Source organism: Lampetra fluviatilis, chromosome 8 (genome assembly GCF_964198595.1).
Source record: "Lampetra fluviatilis chromosome 8, kcLamFluv1.1, whole genome shotgun sequence".
NCBI lineage: Eukaryota > Metazoa > Chordata > Hyperoartia > Petromyzontiformes > Petromyzontidae > Lampetra > Lampetra fluviatilis.
In genome coordinates this window covers 7,098,390-7,120,449 of record NC_136282.1, presented here as the reverse complement: position 1 = coordinate 7,120,449, position 22,060 = coordinate 7,098,390, and the positions used below count along the sequence as shown (strand labels likewise).

The 22,060-nt window shown below is 42.5% G+C and overlaps 1 protein-coding gene across 3 annotated transcripts in view; it reads left to right on the top strand.

Annotated features, from left to right (window-relative positions):
• LOC144933806 (oxysterol-binding protein-related protein 8-like) overlaps positions 1-22,060 on the top strand; it is a 100,683-nt gene that overhangs the window by 36,477 nt on the left and 42,146 nt on the right. Inside the window, exon 1 of one of the 3 annotated variants that reach the window (XM_078858962.1) lies at positions 20,383-20,483. The exons of the other annotated variants lie outside the window; for them this stretch is intronic. The gene's annotated coding sequence lies outside the window, so the exon portion shown is untranslated. Of the gene's footprint in view, positions 1-20,382; positions 20,484-22,060 lie in introns of those variants that run through there. 3 annotated transcript variants of the gene reach the window in all.

Genomic DNA, 22,060 nt, shown 5'->3' with positions numbered 1-22,060 from the left:
AAAGTCATATTATGCCCATGCATTATGCAGTATGCAGGATTAGCAGCATCAAAGGGAGGGAGTATTCACTATACAATTACGATACTATATATTACCTTATACATTATATTAAATATTACACTTTTATACTATTTATTATTATACAATCTGCTATACACTATACCATTGGCCGTCGCGTGAAAGGTACTAAGAGGAAGCAACGAAATATGTCAATGGGAGAGTGGCAATAGGAGACTTGCAGCGGAGCAAAGAATCCATTCCCTGCGGAGAATAAAAGATATATAGTCAATGCCAGTGAGTGGACTGCGGTCTGAAAGTAGGCTACTTCAGCAGCTTGTGTTGCGATTGAAAGGTCGTGATCTATTATTTTTCTACCTACGTGACTTTACCGAAAGAACCAAAGAGTATAAACACAAGTATTTGAAGCATTCCATTTGTTCAATGATGTTGTTTCTGATATCAGCAATAGTTGAATGGAATTAAACTTGATTTTTGTTTGAAGAAAATAGCATGATCTTCAGTTTTTTAGGATTTAAGAGAAATTTTAATGATGACAGTGATTTTAAATTCAGTGGAAATTGTGTTGGAGATTGTTTGACTTGGTTTGGAGATTTACCCAGTGCTTATATAACAGGGTCATCAACAAATGTATTTGGTTCTGAGTGAATTGAGTTGAGTCCGAGATTGTTGAAATCTATTGAGAACAGAATTGGACCCAACATGAAACCTTATGGAACACCCTTTGTTATTTTAATATTTGTGGACGAGATGTTATCACTGTGCACTTTTTTGAGAATGGTCTGAGAGGTAACTCTTAAACCATTTTATTGTATCGTCTGAACATTTTAATTGACCCAGTCTTGTGAGTAGAAGATTATCGTAGAATATCATCGTCAGTAGTTGACCCAGTATTGTGAGTAGAATATCATCGTCAACAGTGTCAAAGGCTTTTGACAAGTGAAGGAATAGTGCCCAGCAGTTTATACACTTGTGGGAATCGAACCGATGATTCCGTGTAAATTGGCTCAGTGGCGATCACTCAAGACTATGGCATTGCCTACCACCATTGTTCAGAAAAGCATGCGTGGTAGCCATGTCACGTTGCTTGATTAATGCATTAATATTGATTGCTGTTCTCACGATTCATGCACGTTATATGTGTAGTGTTGTACAGACGGACTCTTCGACGTCTTTTGTAGCACACACTTTTATTCGTCTTATGAACACAGTCCCTATGCACTGAGGGGTATACGGTCCCCTCACCCGTTACACTCAGAACGTACAAGCCTCCGCACCCTACAGGCTACTTAATACCCCGCTCTTTCAATGTCCTCTGACTGGACCTAGGGAGATGTCTCCCCGACCACTGGTTACTCTGAACCCTAGCCCTTATAAGGGCTGTAGGGCTTGGTCCAGGGTCCTAGGCTTCTTCCGCCGTCTTGGGTCTTCGTGTAGTCGAACTCCCCGAGAGCTCTGAGCGCTCTGGCTTTATACTTGTTCGTGGCCGGGTTGTCCAATCCCCGGCCACCTTGTGGAACCCTGTGATTGGTCGTTCCCAATCTGCTTTTCGATCCCAATTCACCCTATCTGACCCTGACCGTTTGGTCGCGCGAGAAAACCTTGTTTACGGTCAGCTCTCACAGCTTGTGAGACCCTGACCGTTAGTTTGAGCGGGAAAACCTTGTTAACGATTTGCTCTCCCAGTTTGTGAACATCGAGTAGTTAACTCTACTACATATGTTAGATTTAGGCGAATTGAGCTCATAAAACTGCTGAATCGGAGTGGAAATAGCAAGGTAAAGATATTAATGAAAAGGTAAAAACGCAGTGAGCGCACAAGAGATGTTTTGAAACAATTGCCTGTTCTCAAAATATCTCATTTATCTTACGTCATTTTGGAACTGAAAATTGTATCAATTCATCACATCTCTGGGTGGGATGGAATGTGGTGGTAGGCATGTCTAGTACATAGGTTGGCTGCATGTGACATTCCAAGCAGGTCATTAACAGAACTGTATTAATGACCATTGGATGTTTCTTCATCTCGATGATGAGCTGGCACAGGAGTACAGGACAAAGTCACTCACCTCGGAGGGAAAGACGAAATAAAAGCCAACTGGCTCTCAATTTCTTTGAATCAGCAAGGTCATAATTCCTGTCTGCATGTTTTTGTGCAATTACATTGTGGGAGTTTGGCCTCTGCCTTTATTTCCATCGGCGGGCACTTGAGAAACCTTGCACAACTCAAAAACACCACATTCTTTATTAGCCCAGCGTTACGACAGCACTATACAGGAGGCTGACGTTTCAGGCAAAGGTACTTACAGCAGTGAGAGAATGGATATTGGCTTATACTGGGAGATTTTTAATGTACACTCTGGGGCCTTGAGTAAACAAGGATATTTTTTTTATATAAATTGATGAACAGTTTCAAATGTTACTGTTCTTAAGCAGTATGTATGATTAAACCCTTATGCAGTAAAAGTCGAATTTTTAAACAAGACACAAATGTGTAAAAAGCACACAGCCTTCATGCATGTGTAAAAAAACTGAATTTCATAAAGAAGAGCATTGTCTTGATTGTTACATTTCATTATGGGAAAAACAAGGGACTTTTCTAACATTCAATAGACACAAGATATAATGTTAGGTAAATATATATTTTATATTCATTTAGCCTCGCTGGATGAACATCTTTCAGTTTGAATACAGCATGTGTGTTCGATTATAGTTACATTTTTACTAGAAATCAGATGAACATCACGGACAGACTTATTGTAACTCTGGTCAACACTGTTGAAGTGAAGCACCGCTGGTTTTAACAAGTCACCACGTCAAGCTTGCCGTAGATAGCAGATATAAAGAGCTAGTAGTAAACTGGTAAGACTGGTTCGGTTGTTCACCTATAATATGCTAATATTCTTCAGAGAGACGCTGTCGGTCGTGGGAGTTGTTTGACCATAATTCGGTTTGTAAGCATTCGATTAATTGATGAATATTTACTCGGTAAGCTACGAATACAGTATGTAAATTCAAAACGGTGAGCTTTCTCAACATTTCGACTTTTTCTCAATACTGTGAAGTATAATCTCCAACTATAAGTCAAATCACCCAGCCGTTTCTCTTCCTCTTCTACCCTGAAGAAAGGCCATTGTCAGAAATATAAAAATTATACTTGGTATAAGTTTCTGTTAAGACAGTTTTAATGACGCACGTGGTGAGTTAAATTGTTTTGTGTCCACACACATCTGCAAATACATTCCCTTAAATGTGTTTTGTTTAATTTGCACAGAGCGGTCCTTTGTCTTACCCCCCCCCAGCTCTTCCCAGAAATGTAGCCTCTGCTTTTCACTCCTTTTCATTTGAAGGAAATCAAAACTTACCACGCATCCTCAGCTTGTGAACTCATTGTTTTTCCCAATTTTTCACGTAATTTTTGTTGTCGTTGTGAAAGGTAAAAAAAGCATTTTTACATCATAAAATATTCCCGTAAGGAGAGCATCGTTAAAAGAAACATTTTACTTTCATTCCTGAGATTTTTTTTTACCGATTCACTATTCAAAGAGGGGAGAATGTGTTAATAAATGGAGTAGGTTTTAACAGGCCTCATTTTAATTCACAGTACAGTATAGACACAATTGCCCCAAACAAAGATTGATTCCTTAGGCTTTACAAACACGACAGTCTTATAGCCACATTCAGGCCTTGTTACACCAGTGTATTGCCTGGGAAAGGTGACAATGTGGTGCATCTAATGAGAGATTGTGCTGTAATACATAGAATATTGGCCGATGTTTGTTTCAAGAACTGTGTTTGGTGGTCAATGTAGGTGCAAATTTTGGCGTTTTAAAGGTCAACTACAAATGATTGTTTTTTATTATCTCCTGAGATCAAACGAAGCTTGTGCTGGAGGCCCCACGGGGACAGACGTCTATGATGTCTGCTGACCAAACCCCATTTGGCGGAGCCAAGAGATTGAACCTGCATCCTCGGGATTCCTCTAGAAACAGCAAAAAGCCACTGCGAGTGGCCACAGGGAATGTTCGAACACTCAATGCGGAGGAGAGGCTGCCACTCCTCCGTCAGGATCTGGATCACTACCCGCCTGGATCTCTGGTATTTAAGAGGTCCGGTGGACTGGTTCTGGCCCCTGTCACTGAGGGGTGGACAGTTTTCCACTCGGTGTCAGAAACTGCCAAACAACAGGGAGTGGTTCTTCTTCTGAACAAAATAATGAAGGGGGCGTGGGAACGTGGCGTTGAGGTGTGGGAAGCTGTACGTTCCAGGCTACTGTGGGCTCTCCTCCCCATCAATGGGATGCGAGGAATGGTGGTGGTGATGGGGTGGTGGTTTTACCCCCCCACTGATCATGAACATCAGTGGAGGGATGCTGGCAAGGCCAATGAGTCACATGCCTTCTATGACTTGTCATGGGTGCTAGCTAAAGTGGCCCCTCAGGATAAAGTGTTTTCCCATTGGGTGACTTCAATGCCCGAGTGGGTCATGGCGCAGGCACCCGGGCTGGAGTGATTGGAAGGCATGGGCCAGATGAGCTCAATAACAACGGTAGGAGTCTACTGGACTTGTGTGCCGCCCATGGGCTTGTAATTACCAACACTCTGTTTTGGCATTGGTGCATCCACACAACATCATGTATGCACACTGAGTTAAAGCAAGAACATCTGCTGGACTACAAAGTGAAGGAACAGTGGATGCAGGCCAATGTCCTTGTCACCTGGACCTACCATGGAGCTGATCTGCCCACACGATCCATTCTGGGTTTAACCAGGCTGGATTGTGTGAGGAGCTCACAAATCCTTGAAAGATCTGGGCACAGTCTGATCGGTGAGCTCCTCTGGTAAGCAAGGCTGTGTTGACTAGGGCATGTAGCCCGAATGCCCAGCCACCACATGCCTAATCGGCTTTTGTTTGGCTGGATAGAGGGGGCTGAACGGGCATGGCTCGGGCTATGAAAGAGATGGACTGATGTGGTACAGGAGGATATTGAGCTGAGTGGACTTGCCTGTGACTGGTACCAGCAGTGTCAAGATCGGCCTCTGGAGGAGGCTCGTGAAGGATGCTACTGGGCAGTTGGGAGGCAATTGCCCTCCAATTACAACGAGCAGAGTTCCGGGTGGCTTAGACGAAGCAAGTTGCCACAGTATTGGACACAGGTGGTGCATCTGCCAGTTATTTCAGTCCATCAACCCATGGCACCTGGGTCTGTCCCGTGACCTGCCAGCGAGCCTCCGACAACTCACGTGGCCTCAAAGTGCACCTAGCCTATCACAAGCGCCGTGGTAATGTCACATCCACTTAGTTGTGAATGTCGGTTGTTATGTATTTGGTGGTGAGCAGTAGTATACTGGTTAGCGCAGTGCACTACGAACCCAACTCGGTGACATGACATTGGTTCCTGCTCACAACCAATAACATTGGCAAATATTTGAACCAGTCCTTAAGCTCCCCTAGGTCGACTCAGCCTTTAATGAGTACCTGATGTGGTATGTAAACATCAGCACTGTGGAGACAAAGACAGGGCGTGGTGCTGGCCACCAGCCACCTTGTGTGCCATGTTTCAGCCTTCATAGGTGCTCGCGAACAGCATTTTCCTCAAGCCTGTTGAAGGCGATAGGGGGGATCTTTGTACTTGCGTGTATGTGGTCACACATGCATTACTGGCCGTTCTATGTTTTTTTTAATGTCACTAATGTGGGCAGGGCAACAATTGTGATTCAATGGTATACACACAATGTGACACCAGAACCTTACATTTGTGGGCAATGGGAATGTGAATGCAATATTATAATGGATCAATACGTTTTTTGCTACTGTAATTGAACATAAATGTATATTTTGAATTGGTATTCAGTTAGTGGTGGAGCAGCTTAAGAAGGGGTAGGATGCAGAATGCAAACGGCAGTCTAACATTGTGCTTATGTGTTGCAGGCAATGCCATTTGTACTGGCGAATTTAACCAAATGCAAAAAATACCTGCCAGAGCACTGTGTGCCAAGAGCATTTGGATGGTTGCTGTGTCAGCAGCGAGGGCACATCCTCTGGTCAGCATTCATGGTGACATATGAAGCTGATAACTTGTTTGGCCACTAAATGTTCCACAGCTGTCGAGAATCACTTTGCCTTAACCAGAGCCTGTCAATTAATTATTTAATGCCCCAAGTTAAGCTGCATATAACAGCACTGAAATGCATGATTTAAAAATGTATCTTTGCAATAAAATAGTGTCTTATTCTTGCTAATGATGTAAAATTGTCAAACGTTCTACATTTTTTACATTGCGTGAAGATATTTTGAATCTAATTAAATCAGAAATTGATAATTGTTCTTTTACCCTTCTATCTGGCAACAAAACTGACACCCTTTTTTACAAGGAGTCATGTTTGCATAGACCACAATACCTGCAGTCATAATGCAATATGACTGAGGTTCCAATGGTGTAAATGCTTACCCCGAGCTCTCATACTCTGATGGTGCATTGTCTTTGAGTTGTGCGCCTTTTGGCGTCATCTGGTCCAACCCATGTGAGACTAGGCTCTAAGGAAAGCTGCCTCGGGTGTGGACCAATCAACTTCAAGGACAGTGCACATTATCAGAGTTATGTTTTTTGTTTGCATTATGACTGCAGGTATTGTGGTCTATGCAAACATGACTCCTTGTAAAAAAGGTGTCAGTTTTGTTGCCAGATAGAAGGGTTAAAAACCAATTATCATATTTTTTTACTGGCAAATGAGGTTCCAATGGTGTAAATCAGAAATTATTGAGCAGGCCTCATCATAGTCGCTCGTGACTGAAGGGGCAGCTTGCTTACTAGCGTAACCTGAAAGATAGGGCAGTCGTCTGCATGTGGTGATCCAGCGCACAATGGTGATGTATTGTTTCATTACACTCAGGTGATTCTGAGCTTTCTCAGACACCTGATGCTTCCCAAAAAATAGATACATACAAATGTGCTTTAACCGAGGATACGAATGTGTTATCATGCTCATGGAAATTGTCCTTGGTGAACTTTCCGGAGCGTCGCTGTTTGATGTAGATTTGCTCTTCTGAAATGTATAGTTTTAGCCTTCAAAAATTGAGCCTAATGATTCTCTCCTAGCAGCACTTAGATGGCTATGAATCAATGCTGACGCATGGCAGTCTTAGATTGACAGTGGGCATGCTATTTATAGGAAGTTAGATGTGAGATATATGAAATGGCTTGGTGCTATTATCTCCGTTAGGCCCAGCAGGGCGTACTGTGAAGAGGGAGTGGGAGGCCTCATCGTGACGGTAGAAGCGAGCCGAAGATAGCAGGTTTTCTGGGAGCTGAGTGGCAGGCACGGAGGGGGACACGCTTGTTTCCCCAGCTTGATGCCTAATGCTGCACGTTGATGCTGCATTCTCAGGCCATTTTTCATCATGAATTCTAATCTGAAGACATTGCAAAAAAAACCTCTTAATTGTGTGCTACAGTGTGAAAAATGTCCTCCCAACGGAACAGGGTCTTCTTGTCAAAAACTGTTTCGACCCCCACCCCCCAGAGCTCTTCAGCGTAACGATATAATTTAAAACTCTTTTGGAACTACTTGTTAGTTAGCAATATAGTTGTTGGGTTGATGAGTGAGCCAGTTTTGAGTCGGTTGATAGTTTCAGGATTTACATTCAGAATCAACTCTCACAATTAAGGCTTGTGCTTAATGCCAACAGACTCTGTAAATGTTTTTTTTTCTACCGTCAAAGCAGACAGGTGTGGTCATTTGCCAATTTTTACTTTAGATGGTAAACTGATCGAAAGGGTATTTTGATACAAGTACCTAGGCATCTGGTTAGATGAAAAAGCTCAATTTTAAACAGCATATTGAAATATTGGAAATAAATTGAAGTTGAAATTGGGTTTTTATTTTTAGGAACAAAACTTGCTTCTCTAAGTCAGTTAAGAAAGATCTTGTGCACGGTACATATTTATCTGTATTGGATTATGGTAACATTGTTTATATGTGAGCAGCCGCCAGTACCCTTAAGGTGCTGGACACAGTACACCATGGAGCACTTAGGTTCATTACTAATGCAAGTTTACTCACTCACCATTGCGAATTATATAACATGGTGAAGTCCTCTTTCCTTCACACCAGAAAGCTGAAACACTGGTACGTGATTGTGTATAAGGCAGTACTTTGCCTACTCCCGACATATCTTTGTTCACAGCTCACAAAAACATCACAACCCTACAGCCTTCGTTCTGAGTCAGTGTTCTCTTTAACAGTTCCAAGGGCAACGACTAAAATGGAGAAATAATCATTTTCCTATCATGCTCCTTAGTCCTGGAATGAATTACAAACGATTTTAAGACCTGAGAAGAGGGTATTATTGTCTCATTTCAAAGCTCTGATAGAATAAAATGTCATTGACCATTGTAATTTTTTTAATATTTAGTATTGTACTCTTTCGTATTGTGTCCGTATGTGTGTGTGTGGTGATTTATTTTTGCTGACGTCTTGCCAGGTCCCCCTCGCAAAAGAGTTTTTTAACCTCATGGGTTTTTATACCTGGTTAAATAAAGGTGAAATAAAAATTCCTACTCGTGTGATGATTGTCAAGGGATTTGCTCGAGTGTGATGTCCATAGTGGAGTTATAAAGTCTCACTGTCAAATTATATTCAAGAGCATTCGTTTGTCTGCCTGTCATGTGAAGAGTAGTCCAGTTCAGGTCTTCTTCGAAAAACACAAGCTATATTTAAATTGTTAACATAGCATTCAAATAAATTGATTAATAATTATACATTGTGCATCATTAAATTGAGACCACAAGAATTGAAACAGATGCTTTGGCATTAACGAAGCAAAGTTAAACATTTAGTCAGAGATCAGCCCACAGCGCTTGTTTACTGTATTTATAAGTCAGGGAATCTTTTGGAACAGCAGTGTGAATAATTTAAAGGCGCAGTTCAAGTTGTGAATTCTAAACTGACCGGCTCAGAGGAAAATTCCAAGCAAATTGCAGCTCTGATCCGAGCGCTGAGCGATGCACAGCTTAGGTTTCTGAAATTTCAGCTCCGATGTGGCAGTGTGCCTTTTTTCTTTCCATGGAGAGATGCCGATCTCACAGGGATGATTGTGCTGCATTAGGCACTGCTGGCTCCACCAGGATGACTTTAATTACCTTACCGGAATTACTCAACTGTGTTCTGCCGTGCTTACCAAGAGATGGCTGTGATCCCTGTGTGAGTGCATGCGTGTACCCGCATGCATCATTCTCACGCTTGCGAAACGGCAACTACATATTTCCTGCCTGTTGTCCCGAGTACCCCTCCATCCTATCTCTCTTAGCATCCTGCCCATTTGTTTACACTGTCCTTCCGAACGTGCTATATTTGAGTTTATTTCTTCAACATTTAGTTTGAAATTGGCGACTGCTCTCTTAAATCGATTGTGAAAGCATGTGCGGCCTCATTGTGTTGTATTTTATTTTACCGACCCAACATGCGGCTGTAGCTACGTACTATTAGCGATCACCTGTCTTAAATTTTGTTAAGTGCCAAGGAGGACCCGATAAATCACGTCTTTCTCGTGTGCCCTAAGTGCCGTTTCCACTGTCTTCCTCCCTGCCTTTTGTTTAATTATTTTTTCTCAGAATAGGATGGTGTATTGGCAGAATAACCAGCTTCCTCTATTGCAAGACTAGTGAAATGGAAAGCCCCTGCAAAAAATATTGATCGCATTATTATTAAATCACATAACTTTGCAAGGAAGAGGGATGCCTCTGGCATGTTGTCTTGGCCTTCTTTGGTTTCCACACAGCATGACATGCTGTATATATTGATTTTAACTCAAGTGATTCATAGGAGGCAGCAGACGTTTTGAACAGAAAGTGGCACGCATACTGGAAGGGTGGGATCCAATCACAAAGTCTTGCCTTGCAAACAAAGCAGCAAGTGGTACCTGAACGCCACTAAATAGGAAGCAGATTTTATCCAATGCACAGTCATACCCAGTTTATATACATGTCAAAAACTATGGATATTAATGGTAGTTGCTTGCCCTATGAAGGGCACCATTGGAAAAGTGTAATTACAGTTTATTTTCAGATGGCAACATTGTCTTTACCTAAATATGTTCACTTTCATAGAGGCTTTGCTGCTTATAATATTGTACAATATGAACATTTTATGTTTGTACTTTATTTCCAATTTGAGATCATACACATTGAATTACATGTAAAAAGAAAACCAGTAACACGAATGCCTTAATAATTAGGTTATACTATAAAAGTATTGCCATTATCACATCACTGTTTTTTGTTGCCATTCTTGGTGTTGCTTTAAAGTGTGCTGCTTTCCTGTAGCTTGCCTCCATTGGAACTCTCATGTAAACTAAACATTGTCTAATTGAACACTCGTGGGGTGGTTGGATGTTAAATAAGTAAATAGCTGTCAACGTGGTCACCAAGCGGTGAGTACTTTGGTTGCATTCGGGGTAAAGCGAGCAGAGCCAGACGTACTTTTACGGGATGGAATGGCAGATCCCAGCACTTGCACACCAGCTATCATCTTCATCAGCATCAGCCATGATCTGGCCACTGCTGGATACAGACCTCCCCCAAGCCATCTCTAACTCTCACAGTCCTGAGATGCATCAGTCCATATCGCTTTTTTGTGAAATTTACAAAATGAGTCATTGTAAAATAGTAATGGAAATTAACTATGGGAAATGTTTTGGAAGTACCAAGTTGAGAAGGCTGCAAAGTGGGGCTCGATAAATATGAGCGAAACAAGAGTCATATACTGCACCTCCTAATAGCACGTTTGGCTACTTATGGTGCGAAAGAAGTTCAACATATGAACCTTATGGCGGGACTATGGGTCCCAAATAAACGGAAGTCAAAATCGTAATTTCTTTTTGGCAACTCCGTCCCACCGCGCACATAAACGCCACGACCCACCTGGTGCGGATCATTCTGTTGTCATGCCGTCCAAGCGCAGCGAGGATGAATGCGCAGAAGAAACAAAACTTTGAAACTTTGGTTAGCGCATCGTGTAGAGCTTGTCAAGAGGAATAGATTGCCGTATAGTTCGCCTTCAACAGACAAAATGACGTCGCAACGCAGTTTATGCGAGAGCCGGGGTCCCGCTATAAGGTTCATATATACATACAGCACATTTGCTATAGAATGGAAGAGATCTGTTGACGGGACACAACCGGCATCCAGATCAGATTGAACAAAAGCTGAACGATGCGCAAAGAAGTATGGGAGAGGTGCATGCTTGGAATGTTACACGGAGAGATGGAGAGAGGAACACATGTATTAGAGCGTGCAGGTTTACATACGTCATTGTGACTGTTATGAAAAGTTAGTGGACTTCGGCCCGGCATGTTGCACACGGTCCATAGCACATTTGAGAACAAGGTGCAAAGCCAGTCAATAACGGGATGTTTGTCTCTACATGATCGCCATGTGTGCAGGGGGGGAAAGGAAAGCACACCTATCAATGGATGCCACACATTAGGTTCGTGAACTTACACCCATGTGCTCATGTTATAATGTGCAAGTGCTAATCGTGTTAGTATGTAGCATAGTGTAACATAAATGGACATAAACATGATTCTTTTCAACTACTTTAGCCAATTTTATCCAAAAACTATAGATGATGGTATTTTAATGTTAGAAGCCATGTGGTAAGTTCTGTAGCATTTAGTGTCGAGCTTTTGCAATGATTATTTAAATGTGAGGTGTCGATCGATGGACAAACGAACATAATATGCCCTGATAATAGCAAATGGTAGCTTATCAGCTGCCTTGATGCAGCATAGTGTGCAGGAGAAGACACTTAGCATTTAGAGACCTTTCATACGAGAATACAGTATACAAATACATCATCTCAGTGTCTTTCAAGATATTTAAGACAATAAATAGTAGAAATGTACCAGTAGTACAATAAAGAGCCTTTGATTTGTATCCCATGGGGCTCAGTATATGGTCCAAGTGCAAAGGAATGTGGCGTGAAAGATTTCAGAGTGACTGATCACACTGTGGCCTGGCCAGCGCAGACAATCATTAATGGGTGCCGAGTGTCGCCAGTGGGATGCCTTATGCTCGGTTAGTTGACTATTACCGACACTGCCGTTCTGAACGCTGCTTCGTTTTGGGTGACCTGGTGACCTGGTGGTGTGTCGGCAGCACCCGTACGAGGAGATTTCACAGTGTTCCCTGCTACTCGATGTGGTACTTTACAAACCAATGTAAAATTCTGAATTGTAGACATCTTCAAGTCTATATTTAGTGTAATAGTTTGGAAATGTTCTGGCGGTGTCTGATAATACAATTCTTCGTGCAAAACTCAGTGAATGTTTCTGTTCTATAACAAAGTGAGGAACCCCATGGACAATCCACCACTTTAGGAAGTTTTGCACACTGTGTCAGTCGTGGGTGGGGGGGGGTTATTTGACCGTACTTCAACACTGCTTCGGAAAGCTTGGTGACGGGCGGTCACAGGACCGGTTCAGACATCGCTCGCCGATGACACAAGTCGTGGCCGGGATTAGAACCAGTGTCACGAGGTTTATTAGCGTGGTGAGATAACCCCTACACCACCGCTGCACCCCATTTTTGTATATAGATGACAGTTGTTCTGCATCCAGGTGAGAGCCCACTAATACCAAAGGTCTGTTTTGCAAATGAAACCTGGGGTAAAATACAGGCTATATAAACAAAAGCTAACAATTTTCCAAATAGTATTTTTTTCATTTAGTTTTCTCAATTGTATTGTAACAGTGAATATTGACATCACGCCAGGAGGTGAATAATCTTCTGTTCAGCACACTCATAGGCAGTGCGTCTTACCATATTCGGGAGCAGCCTCTGTAATTGCCTGGCTAGTGATGAGAGGTAACTTATGGCATCGTTTCAGTTGTCTTTTATCCATGTGTCGTGTTGACCATGGAGACACACACTTGAACTTGAAGGCAACACGTTTATTACAACTCCCCAACAGGGTAACTAACTAAATGTAAATTGGTTCTACTGCTAGGTGATAGCTACACGGTTAACTATGTGAGCAGCGGGTTAACTACACGAACGGGTCAGCCAGCACGCACGCTGCCTGACCCACGATGCCGAGCGAAGACCGAAGAGACGTAGCACCCAGGGTTGATTCCACAGCCCTCCCCCCCCACCGAGCGTGGGTTATTGCCCAGGTTAGAAACCAGAATTTCACCAGTACCTGACCATCTCATACATAAAGATAAGCACCTAAAATAATAAATAAATAACCTGAAAAGAAGGCTTTCTTTGAATTATTTTGTGACATTTTCACTGTCTGGATTGTTTGGTCAATTTCGACTGGAAAAGCATGTTATGAAATGAACTGTTACTAAAAGACGTTTACACTTACTGTAATCTGGCATTCGCACACATCATACCAAACCCACAGTTGTGTAAATGGCAAGCACAAACATGGAGGCTGAAGACTGCGTCTTGCAGTCTCGGATTCATACAACGCCGTCTGGCAAAGTTGGCATCCTCAGTGGATTGCAATGTGCGTTGAAACTACACACTTCCTCTTCTTGGTTCTTTTGGTAAAGTCACGTAGAAGGAAAATAATAAAAATAATACCGTAAGAACCAAGAAGATAAATCCCTGCAGTCACGAAAGCTTTAAATCGAAATTTACACACTTCCTGTTAAGACAGTTCTCGTCGGCATCTGAGATCGCCGTGTGCTTCTGCCGTAACACGTCATGTCACACTTGCTCACACCCACATCATCCCACTCTCCATCTCGCTTCTTCTGCAGTGCTTTTATGCCCCTTTTAGCCACAGACATGCACGTTTATGAGTGGAAATCAAAGGGTTTTGAAAACTGGACTAATTCTAGTTCAGAGATGGTGGGTATGGCATCAAATGATTGGCATCATTTGCGTGGAGAAAGAGAGAGTGGTGAGGACATTCTGGAGCAGGTTCAGAAAGAGAGAAGTCGAATTAGAACAATCCATAAAAGGTAAAAGATATGAGTTTGACGCATTCTCAGAAATGAAAGCTCCATGAAGGAAGGATGTTGGTAAAGAGGCCAAGGGGTAGAAAATGAAGGGTGCTGTTTGACACCTTCAAGGGAAGGGGGGGGTGGCATACGGTGACTTGAGAAGAAGGCGAGAGATTGGGCAACATGGAGGGAGCTTGAGTCAAGGACCTGCTTTTGGGCAGAGGACCAAAGACACCCACAGAGAGAAAACGAATTGCATGTGAGAAGTGTCCCTGTAAAGTACGGTAATCGGATTCAGAAAATGTACTTTGGTTATAAAAGTGACCAATTAATTCAACTGTCGCGGTGGTGCAAGACAGACGGTGACGCACTTTGTTGAAGACTCATTTTCTGACCCGTCCCTATTGGACATCTATGAAAAAGAGCTTCATAGCTCATCGGATTTCTCCAGGATAAATAATATTTGGATTCTGTCAGCTAACCAAGCGGGCAGCAGCTGTCTGAGGACATCACATTATGTAAATGATGAAGCTACTGCCTGGCTCCTCGGCACAAATACGCGCACTAAATAAAAATAACAATATCCTCTTTCATTTTTGCATTTCAAGGTGTGTGTTGAATATTAATGTTAAAACATGTATATCAAACTGGTGCAAGGCATTTTCTGGCACACAGATGATGTAAATAGAGAACGTATTAGCATTATTATCGAGGCACAGATTTGGTTGTGCTTTTAGCTTTACTTCATGGTGATAACAATATATATCATGGGCCGTTTTTGCTCCGTTCTTGTGGTTCATTCTGACCGGACATTGTGTCTGTTGTGTGTTCCTGTGGGGACGCGTCCATTGTGATGTTCGAAACCTCGTTAGCCCCTGCGTTGCTTCTGTAATGAGATTCCGTGACATGCCGCTAAAGCGTTAGCAGGCAGCCGGCACCTGCAGAAACTTGCCAGCCGTGTTGTCTTGCGCGTTCGTTGTGTGAATGCACGTGTTGATTCACCTTCGTTGCGTGTGCCATCTATTATTCTTTTATATTCTCTATGTTCATGCACCCAGTGGGATATCCATCCATCAGTGCGTTCATTTCCAGGCGTTTCGCTGTAAAGACCTCGCTGTGATGAAATGCCTCATTTTTCAGTGCGGTCTTCTTGCTTTCCGGCGTAATGTAATTTGAGCGCACCTAATAACGTTTGACAAAATTGCTCCACTAATTTCGGGTCGTTTCGTGTTATTCTAGCGGTATTGTGATATTTGGCCAGAAGTGTGTTTTGAGGCATTTCTCAATAGCTATTTGAAACATCCCTGTGATTATTCGGAAGTTGAAGAGATGGGTAATATTGTATGTGCTTGCTTAGAGGTCAAATTCAAACTTTTGCAAAGTTGTATGTATAGTGGCACAGGAGATTTGTTGTTATAAAGGGGTGGAGTTATTGGCATTGGTGTTACACGTCACTGGCGTGGGAAATTATTGAATATATTTTGGCACTTTATCTTGAAGCCTTTAAATCGGGAACGTTTTTTTGCGAAGGCTCTCGAAACATGAGCCAGAATCCGTTCGAAAGCTTATACCTGTGCCCTGGGCTCCGGCGAGCAGTACCTGCCCTTCGGCTTCTCATGTGGTGCAGGGTTGCAGCAGACAGCCGGGAGTTGTCTGTGTCTGGGGAAAGCGTTTAATGTTTAAATAAGGGTAAGGTTACCACTCTCATTTTTTATCTCTTCTTTTTTTACAGCACTCGCTCATCGGCCCTCCATAGTTTGTGAGTCGCACAGCCAGTTTAATATATTTTGTTATGAACCGTGGGACTATCTGCTTGCTAATTGTTTGCCATAGATTCCGTGCTCCGTTATTATATTAGCATTCAGGATGTACTTAGTAGTCCTGCCTTTAAAAGACAGTTGGACATATTGCATGTGTTTATTAGTATACGAAGTTTATATACTTGGTTCTTTCGGTAAAGTCACGTAGAAGGGAAATAATAAAATAATAAAAATCAAACAATTAAATTCTCACGACGTTTCGATTGCAACACAAGCAATCATCATCAGGTGACTTTACCGAAAGAACCAAGAATATGAATCCCTGCAGTCACGAAAGCTTTAAACCGAAAAATACGAATTAAGTTTTCTATTTAGCTGCCTGTGTTGGTCGTATTGATTATAGCCACCAGTCTGTTGTGCATTCAGGAAAAAGATAGCCACAATGGAAAGTGCTTCAAGATATGTGAATCATGTACAATGCTGCTATCCCTTTGCGAACTGCGCAAGAAAATGTGTTTCAAGATAATCGGTTTCATAGAAAAGTTAAATTATATGTAAACTCACGTCTTTTGAATGCAGTTTTGAACAATGGGCATCCATTTTTTACCAGGAACATCTATGAAACTTTGTGTACATTCATTCACTTAGCAAATGCAGCAGCCATATAGAGCTTAGAGATTAAAGCGTGTAATGTGATTATAAAGTAGACCATTAGTATTATTGATCTGTTGGACTACGCTTCATTAATCTAATGCCCACGGTATCTCATTATAAACTAGCTGCTATCACACAAATTGAGTTACTATGCGCAAATAGCTTTCCGAAGAGAATTAGTGGACTGATCAATTAAATAAATAAGCATATAAATACATAAATAAACATCATCGCTGTGATTACATTCACAACAACAATCCATTTAAACTCACAACACTCCTTTTCAGTTAACTTCGATAAAAATGCTGCACTTAGGCATGGATAACCGCAGTAACATTAATTCAAATGCATTTTTAAATCGAAAAATCAAATGCATTTGCTACCTGCCTGGAACCATGTTCCATAATATAATTTTACGTTTGGTTTACATTTCGTAACGCATAGTCTGCATAGCTGGAGTTTTCTTGATTTCTCTCTCTGTCGCTTGCAGTCAGGACATTATTCTTCAAATGTTATTTTTCTCCACCTCACAAGATACCGATGAAGCACGTTTCCTCGAGTAACATTTACTTGAAAACGTCAGCAAAACAGCATCGCTGCCTGGTTATATAGCGGCACAAGCAAGTGCTCCGAATAAATACCCGCACGGACTCGGTTAGATAATGGCAGGACACCACACGCGCTTAGTACAGCACAGTTACAATGAATATGAAAAGGCCTTCTCGTTAATTCATTTGTAAGCTCCACACTCCGCAGTGATTGCTTGTGATGGAGCGGGTGTGTTCAGTTCCCATTGAACTTAGAAAGGCCATTGACAAGTGCTGCAGTTTCTGTTGCGCGTTACGAGTGCAGTTGTCTTGCTCGTAAATGCCTGTGTGCATCGGTGCATTGTTGTTAGCAACCACTGACCGCTTCGAGTCCAGTGTGTGCCCGCTTGGTGACCAGGCGAATTATTACATTTAGTGTATTTTTGTTAAGGGTGGGCAAACAAAGTGCATTTTTAAGACGTTGCGCATGGGTTTTGTTTAGCCCGTGAAACAACGGTGATGTCCTGCAGAAGCAGCGAGCACTGTGGCAGTGCTCATCTTCGTTTTTACAGCCCTGAGCCGCTGGTGGAAATTCCATGTTCATATGGCCAGGGGTGAGTATATCCATAGGACAGCCGCTGTGAACGTCCCCACAAAGTCGTACTCGTTTTTATCACTCCCGGTTGCAATGGTGAGACAACGATAATTGTCATAAACCTTTCCTCATCAGGCCTTCCAGTGTAATGTACGTTTTAGGAAGTGTTGAAAATCTAAAATGAGCAACACGCCGAATGGTGACATTGCCTGCGCATTAAAATTAACGGCATACCATGCGCACAGTGTGATTTACCCCTTATTGTTGCTGCTGCAGAAATATATATATGTTCCGTATTTAGAAGCACGTGTCGGATGAAAAGCATAGCAAACGTTTTTTTTAAAGATGTTCTTGTTTTTGGTCACGTTAAATGGTGTGCAGATTACCACTGCACAAACCAACATTTTCCAGCGTGCACACAGCTCCCACGGGGCCAAGCGCAGGTCTGAGCAGGTCTCTGCAGTGTGCATTGAGACACATGTGGGAGGCTAAGCTGGCTCTGGTTTCCACGGCTTTCTGCCCTCTCTTGTGATATTGGAATGTTCTATATTTATCCTTGCAGGCATGAGCACTATATTGCATACAGACTGATATGGCATAACTCTAAAACCCTTTTTTGTATCAAAGTGAAAGGTCACAAAAACGTTGTGTGCAAGACAAACGACAGATAAATGTGTGCAATTTGCTTCTAAATTTGGAGTGGCATGCAATCATGCGATACTCTTCTGGTCGGTGTCACGAGTTTTAGCTTTGGACAAGTTAATAGTCATTGATATACTTTTAACATATACTTAGTTGATTACCAAACATATTGGCCTTGTTGATAGGCACAAGAGTAGGTCCCACTGCATTCAATGTTCGCCTGGTTTTGTGATGTGTAGTTTACACACTGCCCGCCCGCTGCAAGAAAGCATTGTCTCTCTCTCTACCCATTGTGGAAAGTCAACCTGCTCCTCCGCAGTGCATGGTCTTTGGAAGAACGGTTGTAACCTCCTGGGGTGTTTGCTCAGAGGCGCTGAAGACGTGTGCTAGTTCAACGGATTCGAGATTCAAAAAATTGTTTCCAATATTTCTGCCTGCGCTGCTGAAATACACGGCTGCATTTCTGCATCTTTACAGTTGGTGCCAAATGCATGGACGTAGCTCGCATTTGTTATTTCCTCTTAGCATACATTCTGACTCCAAATGATTGCGGGCAACTGTAGAAAATCATTTTCAAGGGTTAGCATTGAAAACATTCAGTACAGTGTCTACTCAGGGTGGTCCGATGCATCCATTCATTGATCGAAATAAATATCTTAACCCTTTCCGGTTCCAAGACAACTGCAAGTTGCAGGGTGTGTCCCGTTCGCCTCTGAATCTCGGACGTGCAAGAAGTTCAGCGTTCATTTACTTGGAGAGGCGTAGCGCCATTGTTTGCAAAGACATTGCATTCGCCGCAGAGAACTGGAGCGACACGACCGTACTCTAATAGCTGGCACCAAACTGTGCCACATGTCCTCCCGCTTGGCCTTGTGGGAGCCTTGGTACCGATACGTTTAATTTAGTTTTTTCCCATTTCCGGAACAAAGACGGATGACGTACATGTACACATACGTCATGGGAACGGGAAAGTGTTACGCACACGATACATGCACCAAATAGTGCGTGTAATAATGAATTTGTTACACAATCGGTTCACTTGACCCCTGCAGTCACTAGAGACACTACTATCCACCACAGCATTGAAAAAACAACCTGAATCACAGCAATTCAAACCAAATTTACAAGTAACATTACTAATATGGTGGTTTAATGTTGTTACATTAGACCAAGTTTCTTTACAGTTTTGTCACTGTTGTGTAATTGACGTTTACGTTTTTAACACTACATAGAACACGTGTCAGCCATTATTTGAACTTCCTTGCTGATGCCTTACAAAGCTTTGCCAAACGGCCTTGTATGTGTGTACGTTGAACTTCTTACGCGTCGTACGTAGCCGACCGTTCTCATCGGAGATGCGGGGAAAGCCTTGAGGACTCTGAGGTTGTAAATTTGAGGTCGCTCGTTTTATATATTGCTCGTAAGGCCTATACAGCCCTTAAATCTTGCTTTATTTTGACTGAACTCACTTTACTTATGTGAGAAACAACAAGCCTTAACTAGTTTTGTTTGAATTGGTTTGGCCTTTCAGCTTAATAATGATTACACATTTCAATTAATAGGGATTTTTTTACAATGTCCATATTGACGCACATGGCATTGCAATACCCTAAAATCTCACCTCATTTGAACTCATTAAATCCCTTAATTTATATCCACTGATATATTTCTCTATACACAATTGTGGCAGCCTAGCCTGCCTTTCCCGTAAACAATTACCCTCCCCCTGCCCGTAGAAATGCTCAGCTGTCTCTTCAGACTCCTTTGCCCTAGTTTAGATATAAGCCGTGAATAATTGATAAGAAATATGGTTCATATTTCCCTACTCCGTCTGCTGTTGAATAAAAAAAATCCCATTCTCAGCACGACTGCGGTTGTAGACGGTGGTGGTGCTCTGCTTGACAGGAGGTGTCTCGCACATGAAACTGCTCATCCTCCCTTGGGGGTGGTGGCAGCGTCGCGGGCGGAGACATGCGTACGTGGCACGGGCGGCCAGCACATCCTCGTGTTTGTTGCTGATTAAACACAGGCTCCCCGACCACTTGTGCCCTGCGGATTACAGGGGGCGGCCATCCGCGAGCACGCACGTACACGCGTTCGCACCCGTGCACGCGCGTTCGCACGCACGCTCGCTCGGAACCCGTGCGCGCACGCCCCTTTGCTGTTGGGCTGAGCGTCGCTGCGCCCTGGGCTCGCCGTGATCCGGACGTCACGCGTCAGTATAGCGCCGGGGCCGGTTCCACGGCTTGTTCACTCGCACGCAGCCACTCGCACTGTGCGTTCCTCTCGTGTACGCGCGCACGCGCACAGCCAGCCTTACCACCGGACCATGTAAGTATGTATAAAGTGGTTTATTATTGTGTGGTGTTACGGTTTTTGTTGAATTCTTAGTTCTTTTCAAGAAAAATAGCTGAATTAAAGACTCGTGTTCACGCAGTTGGGGTAAAATCAAAGGAACACTTAAGTTGTTGGGTAGAGTAAAGAGCATGTTTATATTGGGATGGCAACATTTTTCACGTAGACAATGCCATAAAAACAGGTAGTTAATGTTTAAAAATGTGGCTGATATTTCCAGTGTTTTAAAAATAATGAATGTACATTTTGTATTTTTCTCTTGATGATTTTTGCTATTTTTGAAACCTGTTCTCTGCTGACTATTATTATTTTCATTTTGAGGATTTATAGTGTTTAGTGTTTCATAGCAAGTAATCTTTTAATTTGAATGAATGTAAGACGGCTTGTAAGGAATTGATTTTTATCTTTTGAAAATATTGAAGTAAAAGCGATTGAAACAGATCGTGAGAATAAAGATCAGCTACATTCATTCCACAGCGAGGATTATATTTAGAGTGCATATGTCTAATGCGTAGGCGTCGGATATTAAAGATGGGGGACTTTTCAGATAAACAAAAGTAACTTTACAATATCAAATCTTCCAAAGAGCTGGGGATAAAGGGAAAAATAATACATCAATCTGAGTTAGATGGCAGATGAGCAAGTTATTTAATTATGCTTTGAATGATGCGGCTTTCTTGAACAAATTCCTGAATGTGTCTACTGATGGTTTATATCCAGAATAAGACAAAAAAAATTGAAACAGACATCTCGAGTATGAAATGAGAAGGTAAACTTTGAATAGTGAACAAAACAGGAACCTGTTTCACTCGCATTGCTATGCTATGCGCTAATGGGTGAGGGCAGGGCTCATTGTACCAAGAGATGACAGCCTCATTCAAGACTGCTGCTGGAATGACAGCCAAGAGAGGTGACACGTATAAAGGATCAACTGAAGTGGACATGCGATGATGAATTTGGGACACGTGTTGAAAGCCTCTCGCCAATGGTGTCAGCACAGCAAGGCACACACTGCAGTGTGGATTGAAAATCGCTGCCTATTTGTGTTTTTAAATATGCAAAAGTCCATGAAAGACATTGCTTTGATGTTGCAATGTATTTTAATATTAGTTTTTTACCCAAATTGAATCTTTATTGTATTGGGCAATATAACCCCATGAGACTAATAATGATGAATGAGGATCTCTCGCAGAGCAATACACAGCCCTCGAGTACAGAACACCGATATAAGCAGACGAGCTTTACTACCCGGCTTCGCCCGGGACTTGGATTCTTGTCTTAAATTGATACACGGCCTACGCGGAGGGGTGCGTGACGTCAGCAGGCACATTGCGTGACGCTGCCGCATGCGGGTGACATCACAGATGTGACGTCACCGCTCACTTGCCGTGCAAAATATATCCATTATTGCGCCCCCCCCCCCCCCCCAAAATACTAAAGTCTATTTTTATACTTTTTGCATTGTGTACTGTCTGGAAACTACCCACATGCCAAATTTTAGTTTGTTGCATGTCGGGAAGTATGCTAGACATTTTGAACAGACACACATATTC